The 16854-nt window shown below is 45.7% G+C and overlaps 1 long non-coding RNA gene across 2 annotated transcripts in view; it reads right to left on the reverse strand.

The window, feature by feature from the left end:
• Positions 1-543: 543 nt before the first annotated feature.
• LOC135314253 (uncharacterized) overlaps positions 544-16854 on the reverse strand; it is a 32957-nt gene continuing 16646 nt past the window's right edge. Inside the window, exons 4-11 of one of the 2 annotated variants that reach the window (XR_010373690.1) lie at positions 14354-16178; positions 14150-14215; positions 12859-12898; positions 11266-11531; positions 9695-9807; positions 4511-4864; positions 3566-3627; positions 544-3146 (exon numbers count right to left, since the gene is read on the reverse strand). This is a non-coding gene — a long non-coding RNA (uncharacterized LOC135314253). Of the gene's footprint in view, positions 4865-9694; positions 9808-11265; positions 11532-12858; positions 12899-14149; positions 14216-14353; positions 16179-16854 lie in introns of both variants that reach the window. The other variant, XR_010373689.1, reaches the window with a different exon arrangement.

Here is a 16854-nt window from a genome sequence, read left to right on the forward strand (position 1 = left end):
TTTCCATTTTGCACCCAAATTGTGCAAACTCAGAAGCGATTCTTTCCTCAGGACTTGCAGAAACTCCTATAAAGGAGTTATTGCTGTCAGCAGGCGCGAGCGCGTTGTGTCCACCAGCTTGTGCCATAAGAAAGCTGCGCTCCAACATCCGAAGGGTGGTCTGTTCTCTTTAAAACGCCTCTCTACCAACACAATCGAGTGGCTTATATTGACGGAAGCACGTGAAGACGAGGCATCTGTTCTGAAAGCACTCGACCCTCCAAATCCTGCCCTTAAAATTGTCTGGAGAGTCTCAGCCTTTCCCAGTACTGCCCGCTGACCCTCGGTAAGTAAAACGCTCGCGACGCATGTGAAGCGGACAGATCCACTCGCTGTCACCAGAGAATTTCAAAAGCATAGTCAGAATGATTTCTTGCCTAAAAACCTGTGGTTCAGACTACTGTAGCCACTATTCGTTATTTTCCTGCCTCGAAATTCCAGTGACCCATTGAAAGAACATTAATTAACTTCACACAAGCAACATCAATAAAAATAAACGAAAAATCAAAGCTGTCGGCACTTTATAAATAAACCGCATACTGAAATAACGGCTATACTGGAAAGTTAGAAAGCTATTTTAAAATTAAATATAAAATATAATTCTTTACTTGGTATTAAATACCAAGAACGTGCACATTGTACTTCTCTGGATATAAACAAACCTTGTATCATCACGGTACAAACCCATTTTTAATGGAAAAAGCGAAGTACGTGGTGGATACTGAGCTAAAAGACATACAAGCGAACAGATTTAGTTTAATAACATATTTAGGTTAAAAACCCCAAACCTCCCATTTTCAGCATTTAAGCCATGCAGAAGACTATGTTTGAAGAGAGAACGATATTTGACAGAAGCCTTCTAAGAATTTAACCGGAACCAAAAGAAAATCCCAATAAACAGTAAGAAAACAGAAATAGCACAGGGCTCCAAAAATCTGGCAACTTCCAGCAGAAAATGTAAATATTGCATGGTACTATTTTTAAGTTAGAACATATTTTCCCATGGTGACATTTAAATTGGAATACGTCCACAAAGTAAAAAAGAATTGGAGAAATTGTTGGAGCCAATTTATTGTGCCATTAGCGTCGAACACCGAGCGTATTCTAAAAATATCAGCGACTTGAGTTGTCATCGCGGATACGGAACAACAGAATTTGGACAAGCCCACTGAGCGTTACTCTCTGTTTCACTACGGTCCAATTTATCGTCGTCACACGACAGACGTGAGTAAAAACATTTAAAAATGCGAACTGCTAATTACTGGGGTAAACACAGCTCTATCTGTAACTGACGAATCTGAGAATCGGTCTTTTAGACCTCGAGGAAAGACAGCGACAGCGTTCCAGATGTTAGTACTTCAATCTCTTTTTTTGAAGTGTTTTCAACATTCTTAAAAAGTGGATTTTTTTCTCAACGCAACTATCACTATATGTATTTAATTGACGACTAAAACCATCAAGCAGGTTAATCAGAGACCGTATTTTCCTGGTTTCAGTCGAGCTCTCCCCTGGACCTAGCGGACAGAGAGATGGAGACACAGGAGCAGAGGAAGCCTTCGAAAAATTATAGTTGTTCTCGCAAATTCCCCTGCTACTTTGCTAGCGCTCGAGCTTTTGCCGCCTCGATTCCAGCCAATTCAACACGCGCCCCGAGATGCGCTTTATCGCTCCCGGGCGCGCTCTCTATCTGTAACGCTTCAATCATTCCCAAGATGACTTTGCCTAGAGCTTGACGTTCCACCTTCTTAGGCTCAGGCAACCTTTGCCGTCATTTTGCTGGTAGGTTCTGGGTTTTCAAACTTAATTGTGATCTTTAGCATTCCTCTTTTAAAAACATTCTTCAAAGATCTCACTAAATCCATTTATTAACTGATCGAGAGTCTTATTTTTCTTTTATGTAGCAGCAGTTTGAGGTATTAAGGCTAACTTTCAGTGCTGCTGTCAGCTGAGCAGACGCCTAAACACATAAAACAAATATCTGGGTCAGTTTAGAGCGTCAAAACCGACGGTGTTGTCCATGGAGTAGGTTTTCCTGTCATTGCGATGTTTTCTAGGGTTTTTTTTCCTGCTTTTTAGCATGTTTCCTGTATACTTTTAACCAAAGAGCATCAATGGTATCATTACGAGTGGGTGTAACGGCTGAACGCGGAGCCGGCGTGCCCTGCGTGGGCACGCTTCGCGCTACTCGCTGCAGAGCGTCCGCGAGGCTCTTCAGGGTCTCCTCCCCTTTAGCTGCTTCTGTCCTAGACGGAGCCGGCTGAGATGCTGCAAAAGGTTATTAAACAGCTTTTAAGTTGTGCGTTCATGCGAGCGTCAGACGTACGTCGCAGTGCTCGCCCTTCAGTCAACATCACAAATAACAAACTTTGGTACAAATGCACTTTTGCTCAAATAACTCTAATTTTCATATTTACAGAAAACCCATTTGTTCTGCCATACTAGATGGTAACCCTGCTCTCTCGAGTGGATGAATAATGCAGTGAATTCCCCAGTTCACCCTGTCTCTGCAGTGAAATGGAGGTTTTTTCATGCTGCTCTTGAAAGCCGCAGCTTTTATGCCCTAATGAGCAAGGGAAACGTGCATGGGATGCCTTCCTTAGGAGCTGATTGGTTTGAAAAAGCTCCTATTTTCTATTTCTCTGCAGCTGCCTGAGAGGGGCTGGAGTGAGGGGGGGGTCGGTCTCTGCTCCCAAGTCACCAGTGACAGGGCGAGAGGGAACGGCCTCAAGCTGCATCAGGGCAGGTTTAGGTTGGAGATGAGGGAAAATGTCTTCCCTGCCAGAGCGGTCAGGCCCTGGCACAGGCTGCCCAGAGAGGTGGGGGCGTCACCGTCCCTGGGGGGGTTCAAACACCGCGTAGCCGTGGGACTTGGGGCCATGGTTTAGGAGGCCTGGAGGTGTTGGGTTGGGGGTTGGCCTTGATGATCCGAGAGGTCTTTTCCAACCTTAATGATTCTGTGATTCTATGATTCTGTGATCCTGGTGCTTAGCGTGCAGCTGAGTTGTGGATCGCTGCAGTGCAGGGGAAGAGTTCCTACCACAGGCTACAGCACCGACCACGTCTGCAGCTGAAAACTCCGTGGTCGAGGACGGATGATGCACCATCATCTGTCAAACACAAAACCTAACTTTAATCACATCAGGACTTCCATCTTACTGAAGTGATGATATTCATCGCCGTATTATCGCACTGAATTTTTTAGGTTCGAATTAAGACAAACTACTGTAAAAAAACTGGGGTGGAAGGAGACAATTTTCATCAAAACATTATGCCTAGAGAGGCCTGGAAACTCAAAGTTAAGGCTACTATTTTTAGTAAAGAAGCAATCAAACCAGGCCAAGGAAAAAAAACCCAATATAATCGTGAATATATTCTTTACAATACTCACAACTCATAAATTTGCTTCTCCTCTAGACGCACTACGTGGGGGAGAACATAGGCTTTTTCAAGTTTAAAAATGTCAAAATCCAACTTGCAAGTGAACACTTTTCAAATGAACATTTTAATGTACACTTTGCTTTCCTACCTCTTTTTTTCTTGGGAGAAAACTACAGCAGATAGGTTCTAAATAGCTGCCCGGTCTGCAGGCTGAAACGCAAGAAATATACGTGCAAACTTCCACACGTGCAAAAATGTGAATATGAATTAATGTATATTCAGGCCTAAAAGGCTCATATAAGGCCAGTGGCCCTACACGCGTATTCTTTTTTTATATCAGACTTGGTAGTCCTGAGCAGTACAGCACAACTTAGAAAGTACAGCTTTAAAATTCTTTAAAATTACTTACATCTCAGAAGCAGTTTCTCCACCCAGAGTTATTAAAAAATAGTGATGACCAGCTTGGTTCACTAACGACTACGATAAAGTGCCATAAAATTCACAGCACATCAAACTTTTGAAAAACACAAACATTATGTTTGAAAAACATGAAATCAGAAAAGAACGTTACGATTATTGTTCCTACCTCGTCATTAAAATCCTAGCGCTGCAACGGTGCGACACATCAGAATTAAGGGACTTATTACAAAAACTGCCACTTGGTGAAATTAATCCTCTTCACCAGGAATAAATAAGCGTCTTCACAAAGGGTTCTACCTTGCAAACTTTAAAATGAAACTCCTGCAAGCCTTTCCACACTGGGAACTTATTAGGATTCCCTTTTGTCTCCCTTGACATTGCTCCCATAAAAATCGACAGGAAAGCTTCCCAATAGTTTCAAGAGCAGAAGAATTTGGCTTATCACATACGCAGTAGCACCGAAACAGCGAGTAATTAATGAAAAAGGTCTTTGGCTTTAAGGCAAGGGAAAAAGGAACGAGCCACATTACACTGACGAGAAGTACACCAGGATGTGGCAAATCGCATCTGCCTGGGACGGGCACGATCCCTCTGTTTAAAGAATCTCTCGCGCTCCGTGAGCGCAAACACAAATAAATGCATCTACATCCCAAAGTCCCCTTATTAAAATTACCTCTACGCGTTTCGCATTCCTGAAATCACGCCGCAAATGCTAAGAGAAAAATTTTTTAGGAGCAGCCAGTCGGTCGGCACAAACAAAAACAACGTGATCTCAGTTCGATACATAGGCTTGAACTTGCTGTTCTCGGTACTTTATAATCTTCTGCTTTGAATAGAAGTTGCCATGTCATAAGCAGTTCTGGTAAAGGAAAGCTGCCCAGCTCTGTTGCGAACCAACAAGAGAGAGCGGTCTCTTTCACAGCCACGTTTCTTTTCTTGCAACGAGTCCTCTGCAACTCGTACGGATTTTTTTCTGAGACACAGATTCCCTTCCAACGCTGGAATTTGCTTCAGAGGATCAGAACCTCTAGAAAGAAAACAGAAAGTGAATTATTTTCCCATGTAGCATCTTAATGAAGATACTATATTGGAGCATCCTAACCTAGCGACTCTGTACAGTCCAACCACCTCCAACGAAATGCTCTAAAGCCTCTATTGACCTTCCAGAGAACGTGACACGTCTCCTTTCCCCGGGCCACGCTGCCCTCATGATCCTCCGGGTATTTGAAAGCGTTCAAGCGTTCACAGAAGTTCAGAGCTTTATCTGGGGGTAGACTGACTTCCACCTTACATAATCAGCTCATCCTAACAATTTCAGAGCGAGTTAGAAATAAAGCTAGCCGCGATTTGCCTGGACGACTCTGCGTGAACACAGAAAATCTTACTGGTCCCTCCTGAGCAATACGAAAGAGCAGCTTTGGAAAAAATACATGAAAGGTAACATAAAAAAATGAGATCTGATCTTTTACTGCTAGATAAAGGAGCTACGCAAGTTTCCACCTCAGCTATTAAATAACTTGCACAGCAGAGTAGGACCGGCGAAATACCAGCGTGCGCTTGTACAGCCGCTCCTAGGCGGCGATCGTTACGACGGCTACGTTACCGTCTAGATCATTTAAAAATTGCTCTTCAGTCAGACTCCAAAATTAAAAAGACACACAAAGGGAAAAAATGTCAAAGGCAATACTGAACCTTGAAGCTTAACAGTAAGGCTGTGTTGCAGTAACTGCTCAACCTACAATACTTCAAACTGTTTCCCGAATTCTGTGTTTTTCTGAGAGATGGACAGTGCAAAATAATAAGAATTTCACAGTTAAAGCCTTTGTGGCTGACCAGGCACCAACAGCTAGGAAACAGAGCTGCAAAACATCAAAACTAACTGTTATAAAATCAAACTGTTACACAATAATTTATTTGCCAAAAAGGGTGTGTGACTTTTTTTTCCCCCTGAAAGAACATAAATAAACTTCTGGCTTTCTCCTGTCTTTCGTGAGGCTTCACATTTTTTTGTGAAATTCACATTTTAACACAGACAAAAAAGAGAACACATACTCAACAGGTACAGAATAAATAAGATTCTCTAACTTTTTCAGCTGAAACTTCATTTACAGAAGCATCCACACAAGCAATCATGTTTGGAGCAAGGCTGAAACCACAAAAGAAAAAAAATATTGTCCTTTGATGACAAAGAGCCTTCCTCGCGTGACCCGGTCTCCAAGAAGTGAGGTTTTACGGAGACTTTCATGCAGTGCTTTCAACAGCATGAAGCTTTCTAATTTCATAATTTAGATCAACAATCTTAACGCCTAAAAATTAACCTGAGAACGGGGCGGTGGGAAATTACAGCTACACCCCTATTCAAGCAATGGGAGAGTTTGAAAACATAAGGGATCTCAAAGGGTGGAGAAAATATACCGATAGGAATCCATTTTGTCTGGGGAATTACAGAAACCACCATCCCCAAACCCACACTGTAACCCAGAAGATGGAAATCCTCTCTGTTACCGCACTGCGATTTGTCATCTCTAGAGGACAGATGTAAATTGGAAAGAGAGGAAGAGGACCAGGGCTGTCAAGAAAAATATTGATTTGTACTCAGCTGCCTTCCTTAAAATTTCCTCCAAACCCCCTCAAAGAGCCGCTCCTGAGGAGCAGAAGGCCCATCAGCCGTGACTTGGCACCGCACCCTCCCGCCTGCAGGCTCACCAGAAAGGCTTCACATCCACTGAGACGGCAGTTACGGTCCCGCAAAAGATGCTGACGGACTAAATGCTGTCAGTTGGGAACTCAAAGGCGCAGCTCTCCTACGGACTGATTTCTTCAACGTGTAAAGAAAAAAAAGTAAAGCTATGTCCCCTCCTCTCTATCAACAGAAAACATCCATAAACGCTACCGTCAAGTAAAATGCCGACAGAATAGAAACGTTATGAACTTTGGTGGCATCTGCAAGCGCCTTCTGCTCTTTCCAAATGTTCCTTATGCCTCAGTTCGCAACAGCCCTGCGACTCCTACCACGCTGGGAACAGCGTATGTAAACGAGGAAAGGTTTCAGGTAAGAGATGCCCTTTAACAGGTTTATCTTGCATTGCCTTGAGCCACGAATAGTGTTTTAACAGCCTATTCGGGTAGAAGTTTGTGCTGACAATGTAGAAATTTTATCACTATATAGGAGGCAAAGCCTAGTATTATTATTTCTGTAAAATCTTCTATAATGGCTGAATATTTAAAATATATATTCCGTAAAAAGGTATGCAGAAGACTCGGAAAAAGCCATAGATTTACTCTAGTTCATTCAATCTCTGAGCAAGAACTTTGGTCTTCTCTAACCAGCTGTTGCTCGGCACACAATCAAAGGGACGAAGGTGTTTTATGCAGCGTGACTAACAGGAGCAACGGCTTCCCGCAGGCGCGCGTACAATTAACCACCAGGCAGAGGCCTCTGTGCAAACAGAAATATCAAATCTCTTCCGTGCCCGCTCCTTTCGAAGGCTGGAAAGCGATAACGCTGCGGAAGACCGTAAGCTCAGACTGGAATAAATTCATGAGCTTCCCTTGGGTTGGTAACAGCGGTCGTAGATGCGTTCCCCGCTCCTCGGCCACGCAGCCGGCCGCGGGCGGGCGCATGCTCGGGCTCTCTGTCCCGCTCGCTCGCCCTCAGACACGTGCTGAGCCCCGAGTAGCACATCTGACAACATCATTCTTGCTAAAGTCTTGATTTAAGCAAGGAGTCCTGATGTAAGTTCCCGTTTCCATCAACAATAGACTAACGCGCTATTACTAAGCAAATGCCCGTGGTTTGGGTCATAATCAAATATTTCCAGCGAAATAAATGACAAGCTTTGAAACGAGAGAATTATTTGAAGAAAGAGGTGGAAAATGCAATGAAGAAAATGAAATTTTACAGCAACATCAGTCACGGGAGATGACGACCGTGGGGAGAAGACGGGCCAGTCACTCATCACTTCGCGCTCTGCCTCGCTTGGTGGCGGAAAAGCTCAACACTCACACCAGATTGCTACTTTAAGCGCCGCAGAAGAGCTATTTCAGCTTGCCACTTCCCTAAATACGTGCAACATGATGTTCCTCTAGGCCCCTCATGATGCGATGGAGTAACTACCCTTAACCTGTAACTGACAGGACATAAATATATATTTATAAGCGCACAGAAGCGGCTTCTAGGCACTTACAACCACTGTTTAAAAAGAAGTATTAGGAAACCCTTGAAAGAATAACGCCACCAGCTTCAGTGGTATCATGATAGTCTCTTTAAAAAATGTTTTTGGTGTTCAGCATTTTAATTTGGGGAGGAATTGTGGATGTAGCTAAGCCAGTCAGCATCCCCTTTATGGAAAATTCTAGTTTCCTATCGGGTTTTACATGCTCGGCACCATGAATAGAGCACAGCACAAAACATACCAGTTCCTGGGAAGGCCACGGGCACATGAGGCCAGGACCAGCCTCACAATAAATCAGTGACTGCCCACGGAAGCGGACGCTGCAGCCCCGGCCCCTTTGTCCGGGCCCTCAGGAAAACCACACAGCAGCAGGATTTTGGGTGGAAAAAGAAGAGGAAACCCCACCTCCAAGGCAGCTCAGTGCTGGAAAAAACACATCGCTGACCCACCGTGGAGCAGCCCCAGCCGCGCTACATCGCCCAGCGGGCCGGGGGATGCAGCGTGCCTTAGCCGTATGCTGAGGGAGTGAATTGAGACCATTTAAATGGGGGTGCTCTGCTATCACGGGAAACACCGTAAAACCGGACTGTTTTTAGGGCTCAGGATCCAAATATGGAATGACTGCAATCATAATTTGCTGCTATTAGGGCGGAGAAACGTGCAGCTGTCGGCAGGATGCATGAGCAGCAATAAATATCCGATATCCAGCGTTCCAGCTGTGCTGCCGCTGCTGCGCCCTCCAGGAACACCCCAGGCAAAGCACCTACCGACCCTCCCAACCCCGCCGTACTTTCTAGTCCGCTTTTGCGGGGATTTTGGTCAAAGGATCGAAATAACCCTGCTGGCCATAGGCAAGCAGTGCATTTTAATAGAACAGCTGCTTTAAAGCTTTATGTTAAAAAAGTCGTTCCAGCAGCCCCAGTGCCTCACAGCAGGGACGGGCTGGGTTTAGGGCACGCAGGGGGAGCCGTGCCCCAGCAGTACGTGCTCGGGGTGCGATGGGCAAGAAGGGGGACCCAACATCAGCTTTGTGCCGCAGCCTCTGCCGTGGATGAGGTCACCCAGGGCCCAGCTCTCCAAAGAAACTGGCTGAACTGTGGGGGACAGGGCTGACGAGGGGGTGCAGAGGCAGAGGGGTGCACGCACCCACACCTGACCCCTTCTCCAAGGGATCGACGGTAGCGTTAGTTGGTTACACCGTGATTTACTTCTCTCTTGAGTGTAAGTATGTTAAAAGAATCAAATGATATTGCCCATCATTACCTACTGCTTTTAAAGTGATTGTTCTGGTTAACATTTCCTTTAGGAAATAAGAGGGTGAATTAGAGGTGGACGCAACCTGTATCGAATTGAGAATGATTTAGTGCAGCAATAATCCAGCTATTAGCCCTTATCCAGGGCCAATTCCTAAGGAAGAGCCTGAAAGAATTTTGAACTAACAAGGGGCAGTAAGAAGAGGCCAGGGTGGCTTATTCCAACTATTCCTAGCACTATTCCCCCATTAAATAAGATAACACATCTGAAATGGTTAAATAAGATAATGGTACTGAATGGTTACCTAAGATAACGCGTCTGAAACAGGGGAATAAATTCCTTATCGTTTCAAGGTGTCAGAGCAACCAGCCTCGCACGGAGTGCCCTGGAGCACTCCTCCTTGCAGGCCACCAACGCCTCGTCCTCACCTTTCAGAGAGAGACTGCATTAGCTCGCTCTCCTAAAAAGGTCTTCACTCTTCCTGTGACCTTTGTAAAGAAGCCACACCAGCCTATCCAACGCCAGCGGCGCTCTTCATCGCCTGCGGACAGCAATAGGAAAGGACAGAAATACCAGAAAGTTATGTCTATTCCCTTGATATGAAGGGCAAAACACCCACGACATCATGAAAAGGAGTTGCTGTTCACGACAGCCATTAAATTTGACTATTGCAATAGGCAAGAGGCATCCAAAAGGTGTTAAAATTAAGCTTTCTACTCAATAGTCTTGGAAAGCTTGGTCCAGAGGAGTTAACACATCACAGGAACGGCCATTCCTCGAGCAGCGGTAACTGCAGTGGGGTCCTTCAGCAGAGGATGCCGGGCTTGTTGCCTAAGGAAAAATGGACTGTGAGCATTTATATTTAAAGAACAGTGGGAATAAAATCTGGGAGACGTTAGCAGCAACTGACAGGGGGGAAAAAGCAGTCTGCGGGTACTGGAAAAGATGTGATCTGCACTGAAACCTGGCTGTGCAGGCGCAGGGACCGAATGCTCAGCTTCTCCCACTGTGCAGCTATTTCTGGGCTTGGAAAGAAATCCTCTAGAGGGAGTCAAAATTGTTTAAAGGTGTTTTTTTTCCCCCCTTTCAGTCTGATAGTATCAAAAGACCAAGGGACCGTGAGCCATTCCACAAAGAAAAATAGTAATTAAAGAACTTCGCTTCATTAAATGAGGAATATTTAGAGCACAGCAGAGGCAAAAAGCTCACCGAGCAAACAGAAACGTTCACCCACAGCGAGGCGGGCACTGGCGCAGCTCGCTGCAGACCAAAGGGGAACTTCGAAGAAAGACATTTTCACCTATCAAAGAGAGTTTTGGAAATAAAAATCCTCGCGGGCCAGAAAAGCTTCAGGGATGAGAGGCTTGCCGCGACAGTGCCAGGGTGAGAGGGGCCAGAGCAAAGCGGGGCCGCGGGAGGCGGGGGGTCAGCTCGCCAAGGTCAGGGCTGGCAGCCGGCGGAGCCGCGAGCATCAGCACTTCCAAGTTCCTGGTTGCAGGAACCTGATACAGAAGTATAGTAAATATTTCATTAGATAGCAGTACGGCCAACATAGCATCACTGTTCAGTGAAGGATTTTAAATAATTTTAAATCGGAAAGTTATTTTAGGCCTTTTAAAAATTAAGGCCATTGTAAGTCACTGGCGGAAATGCAGTCTTGGCTTTCCCCCCCCCCCAGAAGTTAGGAAGAATTTCATTACATGCAGAATTTATTATCCACGGTTTGACAGGACACTTTTAACCTATTACAAGATTTACGGTTGTGATTTCAATAACACCCTGTAGCTGTTTAACATTACGTATGTGAGTAGTTCCACAAAAATCAATGGAAACGCACCCATGAAAATGGGATTCCTGTTCCAGGAAAACGCTAGGGTTTGGTTTTGTTTTGGGGAAAACAAAAAACCTGAAATGAGGGTGAAAAGTCGCTATTGCAAAACTAACAAAACGGAAAACACACGGGAAAAGGAAAGTTTTGAGAGCTTCCAAAGAAATTTACCAGAATGTTTCTTTCCCTTTGATGTCTGCGTTCCAGAACGGAGGAGAAAACCGACCAGCCCAGCTACCAGTCTGCAGCATCCGAGCGGGGACGGTGCCAGGGTGGTCCTGCGCTGGGCGCAGGGCACAGGGCCGGCGCGAGCACCCGGGCAGCGCCTCCCGCACGCCGGCGCCCACCGCAGGGAAGAAACGCTTCAGAGCGGCGGCGACCCCCGAGCCGTTCCCCGTGGCCAGCAGAGCTCTTCCAAGCATGGCACCTGGCTGGAACTGCTGAAGGAAGAATCACCTCAAAGTATCGAAAATAGTAACATCTGCAGTCTGAAAGTCAAGCACGACCCTTTACGCTATCAAATACAAAACGAGGCAGGAGAGGCACGCCAGAACACGACTTCAGTTTTTGAAGATTTTACATTTTTCCACCCAAAACGTTACTGAAACATCAACGTGTTCATTTTAAAAAACAAACTCTTTGATAGGAAACTTCTATCCAAGCATTTCTGCCCATTCCAGTTTCGTCCCTAAACCAAACCAGTGAGAACTTGATCCTGAGAGCTTCCTCTAACAGCAGAGCAGCTGGAGGGAATATGGCACCTGCTCCAGACAAAAGACTGTGGACTTTTTACTGTGCTCCTCTCAAAATAAAATATCTTTTTGCCGAGATTTGGCAGCTCAGGCTCCAGCCTACCTTTCAGTTAAAATACAGCTAATTTAGAAACGCAGGCTCATCCCCTTCAAACAAGGCTCGCTCAGAGATGAATCAGGCTTGACACCGCTGCCAGGTGGCAGCAGCAGACAGAGCAGAGCCGTGCTCCCAAGGGCTGGAGATGGCGGTTACTTACACAGGGTTTATAGGACTGGAAAACAGAAGGAAAAGCCTAACTCTGTTATTTAACGCTGGCAGCGCCACACCAGGGGCTGCAGGCTCTCGCATTACTTCTGCAGGCGGCCAGAAGCAAGCTTAAGGACTGGACTATCACGGCGGGGCTCCATCCCCTTGTTCCTCCCCGCAGGCGCCCAGAGAACCCCCTAACACCACGCAGAGCTTCCCCTGCACCCACCAAATCCCCCCGCTCCAGAAGTGGTTTCTTGTACCGCGTGGTTTGCAGGAGCAGGACCCGATTCAGAGATGACTCCCCAGGACCAATCCCCCTGCCTCTCTCCGAGGCTCTTCCACCTCTCCCTGGTGAACGTTCAGCTACTAGAAGTGATGAGCCAGACAAAGGAGCTGCCAGGTTCTTCTTGGCGACAGCTCAGCATGCACCTTTGCGGCCAGCGCGGTGCAGGAACAGCCGTGCTCAGAGCCCCCACGCTCACCCGCTGAAGATGCCCTTCCCCAGCCAGCACCAGTCAAGGCAGCCCCAAAAATACCAATCCTGCGTATTATTCTGACTTTTTACATTTTTTTTAACTACGGTATGCTTGAGACAATCTCTGGATTGGTGCCAAGAATGCTTCTTCCTTGAAATCTATAGCCCTCTATTCCCTTAAACAAAAAAAAACTCTCAAGCCTCCCAAACCAAACAAAAACCAAACAAAAACCCAACAAAAACCACCCCTAAAGTACCCCCAAAACACAATGAAAATATACACCCACTTTTTCCTAAGGTGTCTTGTTCCAGCTCCTCAGTTTCCTCCTGTTTAAGGGAAAGAAGATTATGAGGCACCTTAAAAGACACACCCCACCTTTGTAATACTGTGTTATTAGCAAAAGTAAGGGTTTGTCTATGCACAGATTTTGTACTGATACAGCTACGCTTGTTTGGAAACAAATGGAGTTAGTTAATAAAACTTGCTAGTATCAGTGTAATTATATTAGTATAAACTTATTGATACAGTTCATGAAATCACTTCAACTATTTTGCTTAAATGCATGCATAATTGCGCTTAAACCAGCCCTAAATTTGACAAACATATGCCTGACATTTTTAAAGTGCTAGTAAAGAGTATGTTCAAATGAACCCCTTGGAGATCTCCAATCTAAATTAGGAATCTGAGATAACAGGAACACAGAGATGCCATTAAGTTTCAGAAATTACATGCAGGCCTCTAGCCTAACAGTTTTGCCTATACTTGACATTTCTTCCAGCTCTGCTTGCTGTTGGGTGTTACAAAGGACTGCGTGTTGATAAACAGAAGTAGTATTTGTTAGGAAACAACAGGTATTTAGAAGCTCTAAGGAAACAGGTGTACTGGGAACAGAGAGGGTTCACAGGCAGCCCCAGCGGCTGCCGCACCCCCGCCAGACTCTCCACTGGTAGGTTCTACTTTTAGCATTAATTTTCTCTTTTCTCCCCCCGCTACTGGACTATGCTGGTGACCGCTACTAACAAAGTGGCTAATGCCTCGGAACCCCCGGCCAACCTGCGTCACGGGAACAATGCTACAAAACACACCCTTGGCGAGCCTGCTCTGGCCAAACCAGAGGTAAAAAAAAAATCAACAGTGGCATAAAGGTTCCATAAAGCATGACAGGAGAGAGGACAGACAAACAGCTAGTACCTGGCCGGGCTGACAAAGCCAAGGTTTTCCTGAAGAACGTGTCGGTTCTATACTCTCAAAGGCTGCTGTAGCCTGCATGTGTCTTGGGGCCCTTTTCTTCTCAAAAAACCACGACTTAATACACTCCTGGAGTTAGGAAACCCTCCCCCCAGTCACCCCATGGCGGTCAGAGAGGCTGGGCAAGACATTGGACAAAACACCATCTCTTGAAAGTGAGCTTTGAGACCAGTTGCGGAAAGCGAAGAGCCATGAGGGGCTCCCTGGCACAGGACAGGCAGGGGCTGCTCTAGATCAGGGCCACAAAGGCGACTGGAGCATCTCTCGTACAAGGCCAGGAGAGCTGGGACTCTTGAGCCTGAAGACGAGAAGGCTCAGGGGGATCTTACCAGTGTGTATAAATACCTGATGGGAAGGAACGAAGACAAGGGAGCCAGGCTGTTCTCAGTAGCGCCCTGAGACAAGAGGCAATGGGTGCAAATTAGAATAAATAAAAAAAGGAAGTGTCATTTCAATAAAAGAAAACACTTTTTACTGCGAGGGTGGTCAGACACTGGAGCAGGCTGCTCGGAGAGGAGGTATAGTCTCCAAACCTGACTTGACACGGCCCTGGACAACCTGCTCCAGTTGATCCTGCTTCAGCGGGGGGTTGGACGTGTTGACCTCAAGAGGTGCCTTCCAACTGAAGTGATTCAGTGGTATGAGTCCCACCGGTAAGTTTCGTGCAATGCAGAAACTCCACTGAGAAAGAAATATTAAAAAAAAAGAAAAATCTCAAACCATTATCAAGTTCCTGTGCATTACTCAGACAAAAATAACCCAAGGGGGGACAAACACCTTCCAGTCAGCAGTGCCGGCTCCATTAGAGAAGCCGTAGTGATGCATCTGTCAATACCAAATTGGCTAGCTATGGACTTGCAGCTGGAGAGGAGGCAGCAGTGAATGCATATAAATGTTGTGGAGCCACAAAACAAGATCTGCAATGGGGAAAAAAGTCATTCTAGACATCCTCAGTTTCTCTTTTTGCAGACATACAGCACTTCCCAGGCAGGGTCAGCTGGCTGATCCCCAAACTGGTGTTTGTTGCATGAACTTTCTCAATTAAAAAGAAAAAAAAAATAAAAAAAAATCAAGAAGCAGCACGTTCTCCTACGTCAGTCCCTTTCTCAGTGTCACTGGGTCTAGATCTATTGCCTACCTTTCCACAAGCCTGCAGCAGCCAGCTAGAACTCGCCAGCATGAGGAATGCAGTGCGGATGCACATCTCCCTTCCTCCTCGCTACGGCCCATCTCTACTTTGGGGTGGGGTGAGTAATATCAAGGAATTGATACCTCAGTATGAGGCCAAACCCCTTCCCTGTGCGGGTGCCAGAGCAGGGGCACAGGCTGCCCAGAGAGGCTGTGGGGTCCCTTCCCTGGAGACATCCACCCCCCGCCTGGACGCGGCCCTGTGCCCCTGCTCTGGGGGTGCCTGCTCCAGCAGGGGGTGGGACGGGATGAGCTCCAGAGGGCCCTTCCAACCCCTGCCATTCTGGGATGCTGTGAAACTTATGGTATAAACCAAAAAACATCACAGGGATTGCTCAGTTTGGGATTTAGTCCTAAATTTCAATCACCCGTGATTCAACCCGTACAACAGAGTAACCACCAGGCATGTGGCACACTCCCACCGCAGCAAACCAGGAGGTGCCTCACCAGAACGACGACTACCCCTTTCAAGCTCGTTGGGCCATACCAGTACTTAAAATGGCTTAATCACACTGCACCTATGCGCTGCAGGCACTCTGCTCCCTCCACAGTGGCTGAAATGCGAAGTGCTTAATGCAAACGCTGAGACCGAGATGGGTTTCAAATGTGGAAGCACTCTAGGAACGCCTTGAGTATTTTTTACGCACGGTACCTTCAGGAATGAGGATCTTAAATACCTGGAAGTCTCTGGACAACGCAAACAGCCTATAGAACAGGCACGCGCAGCTAAAGGGAAAGTCAGTCTGCTCAAAGAAAATATTCCAAATTGATTCACTTGAAAGATTTTAAAGATTTTTTAGTTGGGTGACTTTTTATTCACGGTGTGATTTTCCTTTGCATACCCTAGAAACAAAAGGTGAAGTGTAGCTAGTTATATTTTGTTTAAAAGGAAAAATAATTTTAAAATTCCTGCCTGCTGAGACCTTACACTGGATGCTGAGGTTTCTCTCCCGTGGGATACACATAGTCAGAATCTGAGTGAGACGGTAGCAAAATTTGCTCTGCAAAGGAAATTGCTCTACTACAGGTGGCTTAAAATTATCTGGTTTCTATTTATGTTCATTAACTCAAATACCTGGGGAGAAGTAATGCTGGCTGAGACTTCAAATGCCTGCCTTTTCAAGCAAGGGTTTCCAGAGCTGAGTCCCCCATCTCTGGGTTATCCGCAGTCTCACAACAGAAAAAAAAATAAAATTAAGCCATATTTCTGAGAAGATAAAGAGGATTTCATTTCCATCCTGTTTTTTAGGCAACATGAAAAATATTTTTTTTTAAAAAAAGGATATTACAAACCACTTGTCCCCATTTTTCTATATACTACAAGCAGGAACAGCAGCTTTTTGAGAAACATCCATAGAAATAATAGATCACAAAGGAATGAGAGAACTGGAAATAACAAACCATGAAGAAAAAGATTTTAGAAAAAACCCAAAAGTTTTCTACTTACCTGATTTCCCAGCCAGGAGCTGTGATCGTTCACCACCCCTTCCTCCCCCCCTCAATTCTAAGGGCTGCATCTTAACCAGCTAAAGGCTATTAAATAGGCAGAGAATTAGCTTTGGACCCATGCGTATATTAGAACATCTGAAGGGAAATTAGGCAAATAATCACTTTTTATTCAGAAGCCTAACTCAATTTTAATATTAGAAGCGTACTACTTACTTCCAGTCCCACCAGTTTTCCCAGGATCTCCACCCCATTAAACTTGCTCGGCAAGATACTGACTGACAATGCATTTCCCCAATGAAATGCAAGGTAAGAATCACTTGATCGTCGGCATTCTTTGGCAGGCTGCTCCTGCGAGTGCTTACAGCCTGCCGAGGAGTCTAGGAGCTGATTAATGCTT

This window comes from Phalacrocorax carbo, chromosome 7 (genome assembly GCF_963921805.1).
Source record: "Phalacrocorax carbo chromosome 7, bPhaCar2.1, whole genome shotgun sequence".
Classification (NCBI taxonomy): domain Eukaryota; kingdom Metazoa; phylum Chordata; class Aves; order Suliformes; family Phalacrocoracidae; genus Phalacrocorax; species Phalacrocorax carbo.